Here is a 16262-nt window from a genome sequence, read left to right as displayed (position 1 = left end):
AGCTTGGAGATCCATGACTTTTATCATCTTTGCAAGCTTTTGGAGGCATAAAGCTTCAAACTTTATGGCTCTTTAGTGTAGATCTAGTTTTGGGTTAGGTTATGAGGATGTTTTGGTCCCTTGGCTTGCATCTTGTGAGTAGAAGTTACTCCAGAACCTTTGAGCCTCTTTTCTAATCATTTTTAGGTCATTAAGTCATAAAAATTGAATCTTGATGGGTATATCTCTTCCATGCATGAGTTAGTGGTCCTTTGGTGAAGATTTGAATCTAGGGATTTGGTTTGGAATCCATTAAGCCATGCAAAGTCATAAAGTCAGGAACTTTATGACTTAAGACGTCCCTTAGAATCCGATCTGGGTGTTGGTATTTAAGTATTAAGGTATTAAGAAGCTTAAAGTTGAGTTTGGGCAAGAGTGGCGTACGTTGGGCGTACCCTCCTGGTACGCTACCTGTAACGAGTTTTAGTCATTATTGTTTTCTCCGAACACACCTTTATGGGCCATTTTGGGTTTGGGCCATGAATTGTTGGGCCAAGTATGGGAAGGGTAAAATAGTCGTTTACCCCTTAGCATGATAGAATATGATTGGACCTTTAATTATAGGTTACTACCCTAATTTTTTATTTGAATTGATCTTGGATATGTTCAGTGTGAGAAGCCATGGTAGCAACAGCTCGAGTGTGTGATTTATTGACATCGGATTGAGGTGAGTCACCTTACTATACTTGTGGGTCGAAGGCACCAATGAAGGCCCACTGGAATGTGTTATGTAGGATGCTACTTATCTTTGTGAATCTTGCATTGTATGTTAGATTGGGCCCATGGGAATGCATGTAGGGTTGGGCCCATTGCATGAGTGGGCTAGGCCCGTGCATGACGGGCTAGGCCTACTTGTATGTTGGGCTTGGTTCATTTATTAGGAAGGGATAGGCCTATAATTATGGGTTAGGCCCAATGTGTGGCTAGGCCCATTGATATGTATGGTATGTGGTATTTTGGGGAAGTCACTAAGCTTTGTGCTTATAGTTTATGGTTATGGTTTCACGTACTTCCAGTTCATACGGAAAGGGCCCGGCGTGACTGCACAACATCCCCTAGAGTTTTATTTCGCAATAGCTTATTATGACTTTTACTCTGATGTTTAAATATTATTTTTCATCGTGAGTGTTTTCGGGAACAAATTGTTGGATGGATTAATGTTTTAAAAATGAAAATTTTTCCATGGATTTTCGGGATGTTACAAGTTCGTATCAGAGCCTCGGTTTTGTAACGACCCAAAAATCATAATAAATTTTAACTTTTCAAAAACAACCCAAAACCATAACTGTTTACAAGAAAACCCATTGTTTCAAAAGTATAGTATAATTAGAGTATCCCAAGAACCAATATCATCAAAACAGGAAGATGTGCACCATCACGCCTTCGCTTTCCCACGATCCTCTGAAGTACCTGAAATGATAAACTAAAACCGTAAGCTAAAGCTTAGTGAGTTCCTCCAAAGTACCACACAACATAACAAACAAAATCATGCATACATGAGCCTTCAACATGATTGGACCGCCTCGCAGGGCCTACAACCTATCTGGACCGCTCTTCGAGCCTTCGTCCTGACTGGACCGCCTTGCAGGCCTTCAGTCTATCCGGTCCGTCCTGGGTGTTTTGGACTTTAGCAACAGCTGGTCCACCTCAACCCATTAAACCATAACATGTCGACATATACAATAACAAACATAAATCAACAAAACACAGGTATTCCTACAGATCTACCAGTCTAATCACATAACCATTGTACATGTATCTCAACATAATAGTATGTAGCAAAACAAGATATCTAATCCAAAGGGCCAGTCTTGGTGCCTTCGACCCATAAGTACATTGAAGGAAAACTCACCTCTCAGTCCGAACAAATAGTTGAATAGGTCTCTGCTTCGAACATCAACTCTAACCGTTACCTATTTAGCAAATAGTGACCAATCTCAAATACAACTCAAAGTACCCAAAATACCCTTAGGTCAAAATTGATCAAATCTCGGTCAAAGTCAAAAGGCAACAAACCAGTCGAGTCAACTCAGCTGAGTATATTGGGCGTACTCAGCTTGACCAATAAGTCGAGGTTTTGACCGCGTACGCGTAACATACCATTTGGTACGCCCAACATATGCACCTGGCCACATCAACTTCTTATTAAGAGCTTAATCCATGAAGTCCTTATGTCCAAATCCAGATCCAAGCCCAAAATATCATTATAAGTCATACAGTTCCCAACTTATGACTTTGCATGGCTAGAAGTGCTTAATACCAACAGATACTAACTTCTTAATCCATTAGGAATCCTAACACATGCATAAGGAAGAACTAAGAACCTAGATCATATTTTTTTGTTTCTAAACATCTCAAAACGTCTGAAAGGACAACTTATATAGGCTAGAGTATGCCATACTCATAAATGTCAAGATTTGGGACCAAAATGCTTCAAGACTCAAGAGTTAACATGATCTAAAGAATTGCAAGCCAAGTTCAGAACTTTATACCTCCTGGAGATTTCTAGATAGATGGGGGTTCAAGATCCAAAGCTTCCTCATGCTCCCAAGGTGATTCCACTTCCTTCCTTCTCTTTCAAGGTCACGAAAAATGCACACCAAAGGTCAAGAATGCTCAAACAAGGAACTAGGGTTTGTTATGGTCGAGTGACGTGATGGAAGCTGATGAGAGAAAAGACTTAGAGGCCATAAATATGTTTAAACTGGATCCAAATCCTAAAAATTAGGGTTTGGTATCATGCCACATACATCCAGCGTACGAAATGTACGCCCGGCGTACGTGCCCCACGCCCACTATTTACAAAAATGCCACTATGGGCCGTTTTGCAACTCTTTTCATACACAAGGGCTAAAATGCAATAATATTCATACTTAGGGTTAAATTTTAGAAATACCTCAACACCAGGATGTTAGAGGTTTGAGGGATTCGGGTACACTCTCAGGGGTATCTGAACTCAAACCGAGGAATTGGTAATCTTTTCGAAACAAAATAAGTTTTATAAAAAGATTTTTTTTAAAGAGAAAGGGTTGTGATGCATGCAATCGGCCTATCTCAAGTAAGTGATTCCCAGAATACTCATACATGTTGATATGTTATATGACATGAATGCTTACACGCTAAGATAAGGCTAAGGATACCTTCATGAATTGCATGATTGGTTGGCCTGATATGTGATGCTTTGTATCCTAGGAGGAATTGGATGCTATGTTAGATTTGGAATCTATATTGGTGAGAATGATTGCTAAGTGTATGTTTTAAAAATTGTATACGATTAGGATTATATAGCCCTAGAATGATTGATTTAGCCTTATTTTCTGTTCCTCGTCTGGTTGTGATCCTAGGGTAGAGTCATTTATTCGACAATCTATTTGATCATGTATTGTGTATAATTTTCATGCATAAGGAAACCAACGCTGTTAGTAGAAGTTCCTGGCATTGTAGTAGAGATTGATTGAGATGTCCTTTGATTGGTTATGGCTTGGAGTGTTACTTCACGAATGTTGCTTGCTTTGTGCTTTGTGTGACTCTTTATGATGTGAGTTAACTATTAAGTGAATATGTTAAGTCACATGCTGCATAAGTTAAATAATCTCATAGTGATTGATTTGGACCTACTGCGCAACTCTCGTTTGAGTCTTGCCATTGTAGGGATGAGTCTTTTAGTCGAAGGATTATCTAAGCTTTGTGGCATATGATTGTATTCATGAAGTAGTTAGCTGACATTAGTGGGAGTTATTCAGCAGCTGATGACAGGGTGAGATCGAAAACCTATGAGAGCCTAGAAAGTGTTCTAGTGGGTTGGATGCACTGTTTAACGAGTACTTGGAGTACCAGTTTGAGAATTCGGGATAATCCCTAACGAAGGTATGGATAGGTGTGGAAGGTAGTATTGGGCCCGTACTACTGAAAGCACAGGATCTATACTCTAATCAAGGAAGGTCACGGATATTCTAGGAATCCTGTAGGATGAGGAATTTTATGGGTATGATATGATTATTGCATGGTTGCTTTTTAGAATGGTGATGAGCACTCGTGGAGGAGTATCTGGTTCAGGCTCAGGTGCTGGCACTGAGTCGATGGATGAACAGACGTGGGAATTCATTTCGTCAGAGATCACCCGCTGTATTTTGGAGCAGACTCCTTTGATTTTTGGTTCGTTCAAACAGGGGATCATGGAGATTAAGGAGGAGCGTCAGGACGCATACCGCTCTAGGATTATGGAGCTTCTAGATGAGAGACTAGGGGTCTTTTGGGCCGAGATCGCGGCAGGACAGTTTGGTGTGCAGACTCCCTCCTTTCGGGAGTTCAAGGCATGTGTAGCTCCGGAGTTCTTTGGAGCTAAGGACCCCATTGCTAGATGCCAATGGATTGTTGACATGAAGAATGCTCAGCAGTCAAGTTTTTTCCCCAAGGGGGCAAATGTGGGATTTGCATCATGTATTTTGAGGGAGGTCAGTCATGCATTAGGATTTGTGGTTGTGGTGGCCATGACTTGGGAGGAGTTTGTCACAAGATTCCAGGAGGAGTTTGCACCAGAGATATATGTGAAGTAGCTGGCGAGGGAGTTTTAGGACCTTCGTCAGACTACTGAAACTATGGCATAGATCACTGCCAAGTTCCGGAAGAGGGCTATGTTGGTTCCGCAGTATGTGGCGAACGAGGAGATGAAGAAGGCAAGGTATCATGATATGTTGAGGGATGACATCAAGGATTTTTTGAGCTTTTCAGGGTGCAAGAACATGCATGATATGATTGTTAGAGCCCATCAGTGGGAGATTGATTTGGAGCACCTCGGGAAGAGAAAGTCGGAGCTGGTTCAGACCACAGTGGGCCAAGCAAAGAGGCCCACGACTCAGGATTCGCAACTGGTAGGCCATTAGGCCAGGGCCGTTTTTCCAAGTATGGGAGGACCCACGAGGGGAGCTATCATGAGAAGGGAAGGGTTTGTTTCAGTTGTGGTCATACTGGTCATTTTAGCAGGGATTATCCTCGAGGCTCGATTTTGATGTGTCATCACTACAATCAGGTGGGCCATAAGAAATCCGACTGTCCAAGGTTGTTGGGTAGAGCAGTGAGTGCACCTGCTCCAGTTACGTTGAGGATCACCGAAGTGATGGATTTTGAGCATTCTAACACTCATATGGTGTACATGCAACCCTAAATACCTTGGATCCATGTTTTCTCTAATATACATGCAAACTTTCTTTTTCCAAGGTATCATCCTAACTAGCATACAATGGAGTATATGTAATACAAAAATCTAGTTGAATGACATACATTTTGTTGTAGCTTGAACCTTAAGCCTTTAAGAGCCTAGCACCAATAATGTGAATGCCTCAAGTGGAATCACAAATCACCACCAACAAATGTAAGAACTATAGAGAGGTTACTTGCACTCACAATTCGGCTAGCACTCTTGTGTGTATGCTAAGTGGCCAATTTTGCTAGCTAGAGGGGTCCTTATATAGTGTGGCTAGATTAGGGTTACACCATGTAAACCCTAATAACTTTCCATATCCCTCATGCTCCATGGGTTAAAACCTCCATGGAGTATCCATGGGTCACCACATGGGTTTAGCCCAACATGAGGAATCATGGATCATTAGCCCACTTCATAAGAATGAATGATTTACACAGTCAATCCTCATATATTTAATTAGTCTCTTTTGATCAAAAAACTAATTCTTGATCAATACTAATTAAATAATATGATTTCATATTCATATATTAGAACTTATAATATATTAATAAATCATAAATAACCTCTTCAAAAGTCCATCCTTCAAATTATCCCGGTGAAGTGCAACCCAAATGGACCATGCTACTATCGGGTCAAGTACATACCAAATATAGTTATGGACTTAGACACCTTATCCAACAGTCTCCCACTTGGATAAGTTTAATAACTATAAGTATAACTTCAGCATTCGACTAGCAATCGTGGCTCTTAAATGCCTCTGTCGAACTTAGACGTACCATTTTAGATAAGTGATCATAGAATCCTCTGTTCTCAAGATATCGACCGGAAAAACACATGGAACACAGTCAATCTTATTGTCCAGCAGTTTGTTTCCCGATTTCTGATTCGTTTGACATAGAACTTAATTGAACACATCAATTTAGTTCTGACTGGGACCGACACATAAGTCAAAACAAAATCATCGAGGGGCCCAAGATATCGCTTTTAATCCTCCAAGGACTAAAAGGAACAAATAAACTTTGACACTATATGCTTGTACTAACTATTTGCTGAATCATACACAACAACACGTTTTATAACATCGATTTACTGATGCGTTTTCGTACTGTCAATGTACGATCAACTCATAGTCAACAACTCATATATCTAGGTTTGAAGATTATATGATATTATCGTCTCATGATCACTCGAGATAAATTCCATGAAGTGATGCAAGTGAGCGTAGGTTGAATCCAATACTCAAACCTTATGAGCACTCATGAATGTCATAGCAATGTCTAACCATTTCTGACAATCTACAAGCCAAATTCATGACAGTCTTGCTTCAATACCTACTTCCAAAGTATGATCGACTGTGGATGGTTTGAATAATCCAATTATTCTGGAAGTCAAAACATGCAAACAATGAAACAATAGTAAAACAATTGACATGTGACAGTACCATACTAGTAAATAAAAAACACTTTTTATTTAAGCATCAAATGTCAGTTACATTTTATCTATTACAATTTTTGAAATAGCTATCTAATCATTAAAACTAATATCATCCCTCAGCGCAATGCGCCTCGCATGTTGTAAATGCTTAACCCTACTTAGTCCCTTCGTGAGGGGATCTGATGGGTTCTCATCTAATGATACCCTCTTTGCCATAAGGAGTCCTTCTATCTTGTGTCTTATGAAGTGATATTTCCTGTCGATGTGTCTAGACCTGCCATGATCCATTGGTTCCTTGGCTAAGGCAACCGCACTATCGCTGTCACAGAAAATCTCCACATACTCCTTTATAGTTGGTACAACTCCAAGGTCTCGGATGAAGTTCTTCAGTCATATCGCCTCCTTTGTCGCTTCGCTTGCTGCTATGTACTCTGATTCTCACGTTGAATCGGCTACAGTCTCCTGCTTGGAACTTTTCCAAGTAATTGCTCCTCCATTCAGGGTAAACACCCATCCCGACTGAGAGCAGAAATTATCTCTGTCGGTTTGAAAGCTGGCGTCACTATACCCCACCACTCTCAAGTCATCACTCCCACCAAGTGTAAGGACCCAGTCCTTAGTCCTCCGCAGGTACTTGAGAATGTTTTTCACCGCAGTCAGTGAGCCTTGCTAGGATTCCCTTGATATCTACTAACCATGCTCAAAGCAAAGGTCACATCAGGGCGAGTACAAGTCATAGCATACACGATCGAGACAACAGCAGAAGCATATGGTAATCGAATCATCTCAAGTATCTCAGCCTCTATACTCGGACTCTGAGCCTTGCTCAGTTTGGCATTACTCTGGATCGGTAAGTCACCTTTCTTGGAATTATGCATGTTGAACCTTTTCAACACCTTGTCCAAGTAGGTACTTTGACTAAGTCCAACTAGTCTCTTACTGCTGTCTCTCAATATCCTTATCCCAAGGATATAGGCAACTTCTCCAAGGTCCTTCATAGCGAAACACTTCCCAAGCCAGGATTTCACCTCCTGAAAGGTTGGGATGTTATTTCCTATGAGTAGTATGTCATCCACATACAGTACCAAAAAGATAACTATACTCCCACTAGCTCTGACACATACACATGACTCATCCTCACTTCTCAAAAAGCCAAACTCTTTGACTTCCTCATCGAAACAAAGATTCCATATGCGAGATCTTTGTTTCAATCCATAAATGGATTTCTCAAGCTTACATACTCTATTAGGGTACTTGGCATCGACAAAACCCTCTGGCTGACTCATGTAAACATCGTTAGCCAACTTTCCATTAAGGAAAGTGGTTTTGACATCCATTTGCCATATTTCATAATCATAAAATGCAGTTATGGCTAGCATAACCCTAATAGACTTAATCTTAGCTACTGGTGAGAAGGTCTCATCATAGTCAACTCCCGGAGTTTGAGTAAAGCCCTTCGCAACCAGTCGCGACTTGTATGTGTGTACTTTCCCATCCATGTCGGTCTTCTTCTTGAAGATCCATTTGCACCTGACTGTCTTACGACCCGATACATTGTCAACCAAGTTCCAAACTTGATTGTCATACATGGACTGAATCTCGTTGTCCATAACCTCTTTCCATTTTGCAGACTCGGGGCCTGCCATGGATTCCTTGTAGCTGTTAGGTTCATCCAAATTTACCAGTGTGCTATCACTGATAAATGTATCACCCTCAGATGTAATATGAAAATCATATAACACATGTGGGACACTAACTCTACTAGAGCGCCTCAGAGGTACGGACTCGTCAACTGGATCAACATGAGTTTCCTCATCAGGTTGATTGCTATTGTTTGAGGTTCCTTCACCGCTTGACTCTTGAAGTTCTTCAAGGTCGATTTGCCTCCCACTGTCCCCTTGGAATATAAGTTCCCTCTATCGGAAAATCCCTCTCCTCGCAACGAAGACAACATTGTCACTCAGTCTATAGAAGAGATAACCAAAGGACTTTTGCGAGTAGCCGATGAAAATACACCTCTCACTCTGAGGTTCGAGCTTATCGTGAGTCTCGCGCCTCACGAAAGCCTTGCAACCCCAAACATCGATGTGTGCTAACATGGGATCCTTCCCTGTCCACATCTCGTGAGGTGTCTTGGCAACCTTTTTAGTTGGGACTCGATTAAAGATATGGGTGGCAGTCTCCAAGGCATACCCCCAGAATGAGATTGGTAACGAAGATCGACTCATCATGGAACAGACCATGTCTAACAATGTTCGGTTGCGCCTCTCAGCCACACCATTAAGCTGTAGTGTCCTAGGTGTCGTCAACTGTGAAACAATTCCACACTCCTTAAGATAGTCCAGGAATTCGATACTAAGATACTCACCATCCCGATCGGATCGGAGCATCTTTATCTTCCTGCCCAACTGATTCTCCTCTTCTTTCTTAAACTCTTTGAATTTCTCAAAGGTTTTTGATTTATGCTTGATTAAGTAGATATAGCCATATTTGCTGTAATCATCAGTAAAAGTCACATAGAAGCGGTTAGCATCCCTTGTGACGGTTTTGAAGGGCCCACACACATTGGTGTGTATGACATCCAATAAACCCTCACCCCTTTCACAAGAACCAGTGAAGGGTGACTTAGTCATTTTTCCAAGCAAACAAGACTCGCAAGTGTCATCCAACCTTAATTCGAATGACTCCAAAACTCCAGCCTTCTGGGGTTGGCCTATGCGCTTCTTGTTGACATGTCCAAGACGACAATGCCACAAGGATGCCTTATCCAAATCATAAGAAGAATCGATATGCAACACGTTATTTCCTAAGTTATCTACAACCATCACAGTTTCATATACACCATTACAAGGTAATGCTCTAAAATAAAAAACACCATTATAATAAGCATTTATTGCACCAATTTCATTTTCAAACGAAAATGTGAAACCTTGTTTGTACAAACCATGAAAGGAAATAATATTTCTCGCCATATCAGACGAGTAGCAACAATTATTCAAATCTATTTCTAACCCACTAATAAGCAATAAAGAGTAAACTCCAATCTTGGTGACAGGTGAAACCTTCCTATTCCCCATGATCAAGTTTATCTTCCTGTGCTCCACATCCTTACTTCTTTTTAGGCCCTGCACATCAGAACAAATGTGAAATCGAAAACCTGTGTCAAGCTCCCAAGAGTTAGTATGTGATGAGTTTTTAGATAGAATAGTGTAAATACCTGCATGGGTGGTTTTGACCTTCCCATCCTTATAATCCTGCAAGTACTTGGGGCAGCTTCACTTCCAGTGCCCTTTTTCATGGCAATAGAAACACTCTGCTTCTTTTGGGATGGACGAGGGAGTAGCAGAACCTCCTTTAGTTCCACTTGAAGAGGATCCATCAAGATACTATCCCTTGTGGATCTTGGAAGGAGCCTTCCTCTTCTTCCCCTTACCTTGCCAAATTGCCAGAACAGGGGCATTAGCAGTAGGAGTGGTTACAACATTTTTACCTTTAAGACCACTTTCGGCAGTCCTCAAAAGGTCCTGAAGCTTGCTCAGAGTGACTTCCTCCTTGTTCATATGATATGTCATGCGGAACTGATATCAGGGAGTTTTTTAGTTTTTCTGCATGCCCGACTCTAGATGATATGATATCTAGGGCACGGGTGTGAGAGATTGATATGGAGCACATAGGGAAGAGGAAGGCAGAGCCTGGGCAGACAGTTGCAGTTTCAGTGAAGAAACCCAAGGGTTTTGACTCTAGGTCGAAGGGAAAGAAGGGACGGAGCGCTGCGGAAAATACGGGAGGTCGCATGATGGGGTTTGCAGAGTGGGTGGTTCGGGCTGCTACAAGTGCGGCAAGTCAGGGCACTTAAGCAAGGATTATACTGCTACTATCACCACCACACATACATCAGATCTGATTTGCTTTCATTGCAACCAGAGGGTCCACAAGAAGGCCAATTGTCTGAGTCTAGCATCAGGAGGACCAGTAATAGCACCTGCTCCAGCGACTCTACGGATTACAGATGGCCGTCAGGGAAAGGCGGATGCGCCTATTGTGAGGAGAAAGGCCTTTCAGCTGACTGTCGAGGAGGCGTGTGCTGCACCAGATGTGGTGAAGAGTATGTCTTTTCTCCTTAACTCCTTATTTATATTGATTTCTCTGCTTATATTTGTGTGTTTTGTTTTAGTATCATTCCTTGTGAATGACATCTCTGCTTTGATATTTTTTTATTCGGGGGCTAACCGATCGTTCGTGTCTCTTGCGTTCAGCAAGAGGTTTGTTGGAGCTCCGAGTGAGCTGGATCATCCCTTAGAGGTTGTGATTGCGGATGATCGATCTGTCCGGGTATTGAGGGTTCATCGGGATTGTGTTCTAGAGATGTTTAGCGAGCGGCATCCGATCGACTTGGTTCCCATTCCTTTGCGCGAGAACAAGGTTATAGTGAGGATGGATTGGTTAAGCCCAAATAAGGTGGTGATTGATTGTAAGTTCCAGTTGGTATATGTTCGGAGCCGAAGTGGGGGGGGGGGGGTTGGTGGTCCATAGAGAGGGCGCTCAGCGCGGGCCAGTCCTATGCTCATCCGCTATGGCCAGACGCTATCTTCATCAGGGTTGTTCCGGTTTTGTCGCCTATATTATGGATACCCAAGAGATGGGTAAGGAGTCGGTTGATGATGTGTCGATTGTGCAGGAGTACCCACATGTGTTCCCGAAAGATTTTCCTAGGGTGCCTCCGGAGAGGCAGGTGGTGTTCCTGATTGATTTGGTTCCTGGTGCGGCTCCGGTAGCCATTGCACCATATCAGTTAGCTCCACCAGAGATGCAGGAGTTGTCTACACAGCTGCAGGAGCTGTTAGACAAGGGATTCATATGACCGAGTAGCTCGCTTTGGGGTTCACCGATTCTGTTTATGAAGAAGAAGTATGGATCACATCGAATGTGTATTGACTATCGGGAGCTGAATAAGCTAACGGTGAAGAACCGTTATCCACTTCTGAGGATCGATGACTTGTTTGACCAACTTCAGGGTGTGTCTTGGTTTTCCAAGATTGATCTACGTTAGGGTTATCATCAGATGAGGGTCAGAGAGGACGACGTGCAGAAGACAGCCTTCCAGACATGTTATGGTCATTACGAGTTCGTGGTGATTCCCTTCGGGATCACCAATGCTCTAGCCACGTTCATGGACCTCATGAACCGCATGTACCGACCGATGTTGGATTGTTCCATGGTTGTATTCATCGATGACATCCTGGTCTATTCCAAGACCCAGGAGCAGCATGAGGAGCACTTGAGAAAGGTGTTGGAGACCCTGGGGAGGGAGAGACTATATGCGAAGTTCTCCAAGTGCGAGTTCTGGTTGCACGTGGTGCGGTTTCCGGGGCACCTTGTCAAACCGAATGATATTTTGGTCGATCCGGCCAAGGTGGAGGCCGTGATGAGGTAGGAGGTCCCGAGGTCTCCATCTGAGATTCAGAGTTTCCTTGGGTTGGCAGGATATTAATGGAGTTTTATTCAGGATTTATCTAAGATAGTGATTCCCCTGACCCGAATGACGAAGAAGAATGCTACTTTTCGCTAGGGGCCTGAGCAGCAGGCATCATTTGAGACCCTGAGACAGAGATTGTGCGAGGCACCGATTCTGACCCTGATGGAGGATGTTGAGGATTTTGTGGTTTATTGTGACGCATCTATCACAGGATTGGGTGCGGTCTTGATGTAAAGGGGTCGTATTATTCCATACGCTCCGAGGCAGCTGAAGCCTCAGGAGGCGAACTATCCGACACATGATATGGAGCCGGAGGCTGTGGTTTTCGCCCTCAAGATTTAGTGACATTATCTCTATGGGGTCTGTTGTACTATTTACATGGATCACAAGAGCCTGAGGTACTTGATGGATCAGTCGAATCTGAATATGAGGCAACATTGGTGGTTGATATGTGCATATCTATACATATAATTGTACAACATATCTTAATATTTTTAATTACTTTTATGCCCTTTATAGAATAAAAGGTGCTTGATTTGTTATGTATTGTGGTTTAGGGGTAAATGATATGCTTGAAGCAGAAAGGAAGCTGGAAACTAAGGAATTTGAATGAAGACTGTTAAATGAAGAAAAATGCACTCAACACGTCGTGGTGAGTTCCCCACGACGTCGTTTTTTGACCTTTCCCGATTGACTTTGAAGACTTATCGTATACGGGATAACAATGAAGACCACGACGTGGTGGCCTTACCACGTCGTGGTGATCTGTTTTTCGGGAATCTAGAAATTCTTGGCATTATTCTCCGAATTGGGAACTTTTTCTTGGAGCTATTGATGATTTTTGAAGGCCAAGGATCTGAATTGAAGCTTGGAAGTGAAGAAATCGATTGTAGCTTGGGAATTCAGAGTATTAAGGCAATAAACTCTTAATTACGATTTTATATTCTAGTTTAATTATGTCTTTGCATATGAAATTCTTTTTTCTGACTTTAGTTGCTGAAATCATGGGCTAAAACCCCATGATTTTCGTTTGGTGTAGATTTGCTTAACTATATATGGTTTGATTTATGGCTGGATTAAGTTTTTAATGGTTATTTGTGTAATTAGCTTATTAAAGAACCTTCTATGATTATGAAAACTGTCTTATCTATTTATTGTTGAGTTTAATTAAGTTTGCATGACTATCTTTCTTAATTGAACTTGAATCTTATGATCTTTGTGAATTAAAAAAATTGTAGGACTAGAGGTTTGACTAAAACCTAGGGTTAGATAGAAAAGTGGGTAAATAATTGTGGGAGCTAATATATGATGACCTATCATATATTTAATTGAATCAATTAACCAATTTGATCAATCTATTATAAGTCTCACCGAACACTAGTGAGCTTGTTAGTTTATCCGCCTGATCACCGTATGAATGAACTTGTTTGCTAAAGAATTAAGTTAGTGAATATTAACTTGGTCATCTTAGGAATCGGTAATCAATTAAACATTAATCCATTGCACTTCCATAAATCAACCATAATAGCAAGTAAATTGAAGCTAAACGAAAGTCTCTCAAATACCTTGGTTTAAATCATTTCTATTTGTTTCTTGCGTTAGTTTGATAATTACTTTAGTTAATTGTTAGTTTAGTTTAGTTAATTAAGTTTCTAGTCTTGCAAAACTAGAGAAAAAAACCTTTTTCTAAACTTCTTAGTAATTTAGTTAGTAGTGGGTGAAAATTAGCTAATAATACCGTTCCTTGTGTTCGATACCTATCTATTGTGTTATACTATTTACAACAAGGTACAATGCCTTAGGTAGAAAGTAGTTACATTAGTAGGATAAAACTAGTGCGTAATTATTTTTCACATCAGATTTTTGGCGCCATTTCCAGGGAACGATCCAATTTTAGTTATTTTGAATCTGGTATTTTATTAGGAATTTTCTGTTGATTTTCTTTTAATTTTCGTCTTAGGATTTTAATCTGTTTGACCCACCACGTCGTGGTCATTAACACCACGTCATGGTGTCGTAACAGTTAAGTTTCAGTTTTTGTTTTTGTTCTTTTTACGCGTTTTAATTGTTTTGTTGCAGTAGTTTATGACCTTTAGATCAAATACACCTTCGATTCCACCACTTGAAGACCCCGTGTCAGCTTTTCGCAAAAACACGGATAAAGCTGTAGGAGAATCTACAACAACAAAGAAATCACCTTTAAAGAATCTTAAATCAGTTTTTAGTAAGAAGAAGGGAAAGCAAGTGGAAGAATCCAACAAAACCCCGAAGGACGAAAGCATTGAGAACAATCCAACGAAAGAGGACATTGAGTACGAAACAGACGAGGAAGGAAGCGAAACCGAAACCGACAAAGAAAGTAAACCCAAAAACATCATGACAGACATTGACGACATTTCCATGGAGGCATACAAGAAAAGAATTCTTGAAGACACTGGTCCGGGTCTCGTGCAACCTACCATTCCAGCCACTGCCACGTTTGAACTCAAGGGGCACATCCTTGTTGCGCTAAAAAAGATTCCATTCACCGGAAAAGATCATGAAGATGCCTACAAACATCTTGATGAAGTCAGTGACATCGCCAATTACTTTAACATCCTAAATGTTCCATGCGAAACGGTGTTATTGAGAATGCTTCCGGTCACTTTCAAAGGAGCTGCCAAGGACTGATTGAAGGCACTTCCACCCGGCGCAGTTACTACATGGGAAAAAAATGCGTGAGTAATTCTTGGAACAATTTTGCCCACCATCAAAGGTGGCTAAACTCAAAAAGGCCATCTCTAACTTTGAGCAACAAGTGGGGGAGCCGCTATTTGAAGCATCAGAGCGCTACAAGGGATTGCTTCGAAATTGTCCCCAAAACGATCTTAATGTGCAACAAGAAGTTTCCATATTTTATGATGGGGTAAATGTTACGACTAGGCAACTCCTTGACTCTCAAGGACCATTAACCAAGAAGAATCCCGCTGAAATTAAGGAGCTTATTGAAGAATTTTCTAAACATTTGAGAGAGTACCACAACCTGCGAAATGATGTAGCAAGGGGATCGACAAATTCTGCTTCGGAGGACATGTCAGTGGTCTTAGCAAAGTTGCATAACATGGATAGGAGGATGACTAAGATGGATGAAACAATCCATGCTATAATAGTGGTGTGTGAAAATTATAATGGGCCGCATTTAACCAATGACTGTGATCTTGATGAATATGGAAACCGAAAGGTTCAAGCTATCTATTTGAGCGGTGATTATTATGATGAAGATTGGAGAAACCCCAAGAAGAAGTGGTTACCTTATGATGAGTACAAGAAACGCAAGGAAGAGAAGTATGAACAAAAAGGAAGAGCCTTTTATCAAAGGGAGGAACCAGCAGCCGAGAAGAAATCTTATTTTGAGTCAATGCTCACATGCTTCGCAGCTGCATCTGAAAAGAGACACAATGAAACTGAAGTTGCAATAAGAGAACAACAAGCACTAATGAGTGATTAGAAAAATCTACTCAGAAATCAGCAAGCTTCAATTCTAAACATCGAAAAAAGACTTGGGAAACTAGCTAAACAATTCAATGAAAGATCACCGAGAGGAGTTCCAGGAAACACCGAACAAAACCCAAAGGGAGCTCACATCCAAGCTGTTACAACTAGAAGCAGGAAAATTGTTACCCATCTGACTCCCATTAACAGAAACAACCAGAATGTTGAGGAAGAAAGTCGAGAAGAAAGTCAAAGAAAAAAGATTGAATAGTCGCCACGACATGGAACGAACCTAAAAAGAAGAGTGATGAACCCGTTAATCCATACCGCTCACCGCTGCCCTTCCTAAGCAGAGTAATCTAAGAAAAGAATGTTGAAGACTACCTGAAGTTCTTAGATCACATAAAGTCTCTTGAAATCAATATTCCGTTCCTTGAAGCCTTGGATCAAATGCCAAAATATGCAAAGTTTCTCAAAGACCTCCTAACTTACCGAAAGAAGATGGAGATATTGTCAAAGGTAGTGCTAAATGAAACCTGCTCAACTACAATGTTGAATATGCTACCAAAGAAAATGGGTGACCCGTGAAGCTTAACACTACCGTGTCAGTTTGGAAATCTCGCTACAAGCCACGCTCTA

General features: G+C 41.3%; 1 non-coding gene across 1 annotated transcript; it reads right to left on the bottom strand.

Moving 5' to 3' along the window:
* Positions 1-14913: 14913 nt before the first annotated feature.
* Positions 14914-15020, bottom strand: LOC145123148 (small nucleolar RNA R71). Its single transcript, XR_013715022.1, has one exon. It is a non-coding gene; the product is annotated as a small nucleolar RNA R71 (small nucleolar RNA).
* Between the last annotated feature and the right edge of the window lie 1242 nt (positions 15021-16262).

This window comes from Lactuca virosa, chromosome 6, assembly GCF_052849685.1.
Source record: "Lactuca virosa cultivar CGN04683 chromosome 6, Lactuca_virosa_CGN04683_v6, whole genome shotgun sequence".
NCBI classification, from domain to species: Eukaryota; Viridiplantae; Streptophyta; class Magnoliopsida; order Asterales; family Asteraceae; genus Lactuca; species Lactuca virosa.
This window is presented reverse-complemented; position numbering and strand designations above follow the sequence as displayed.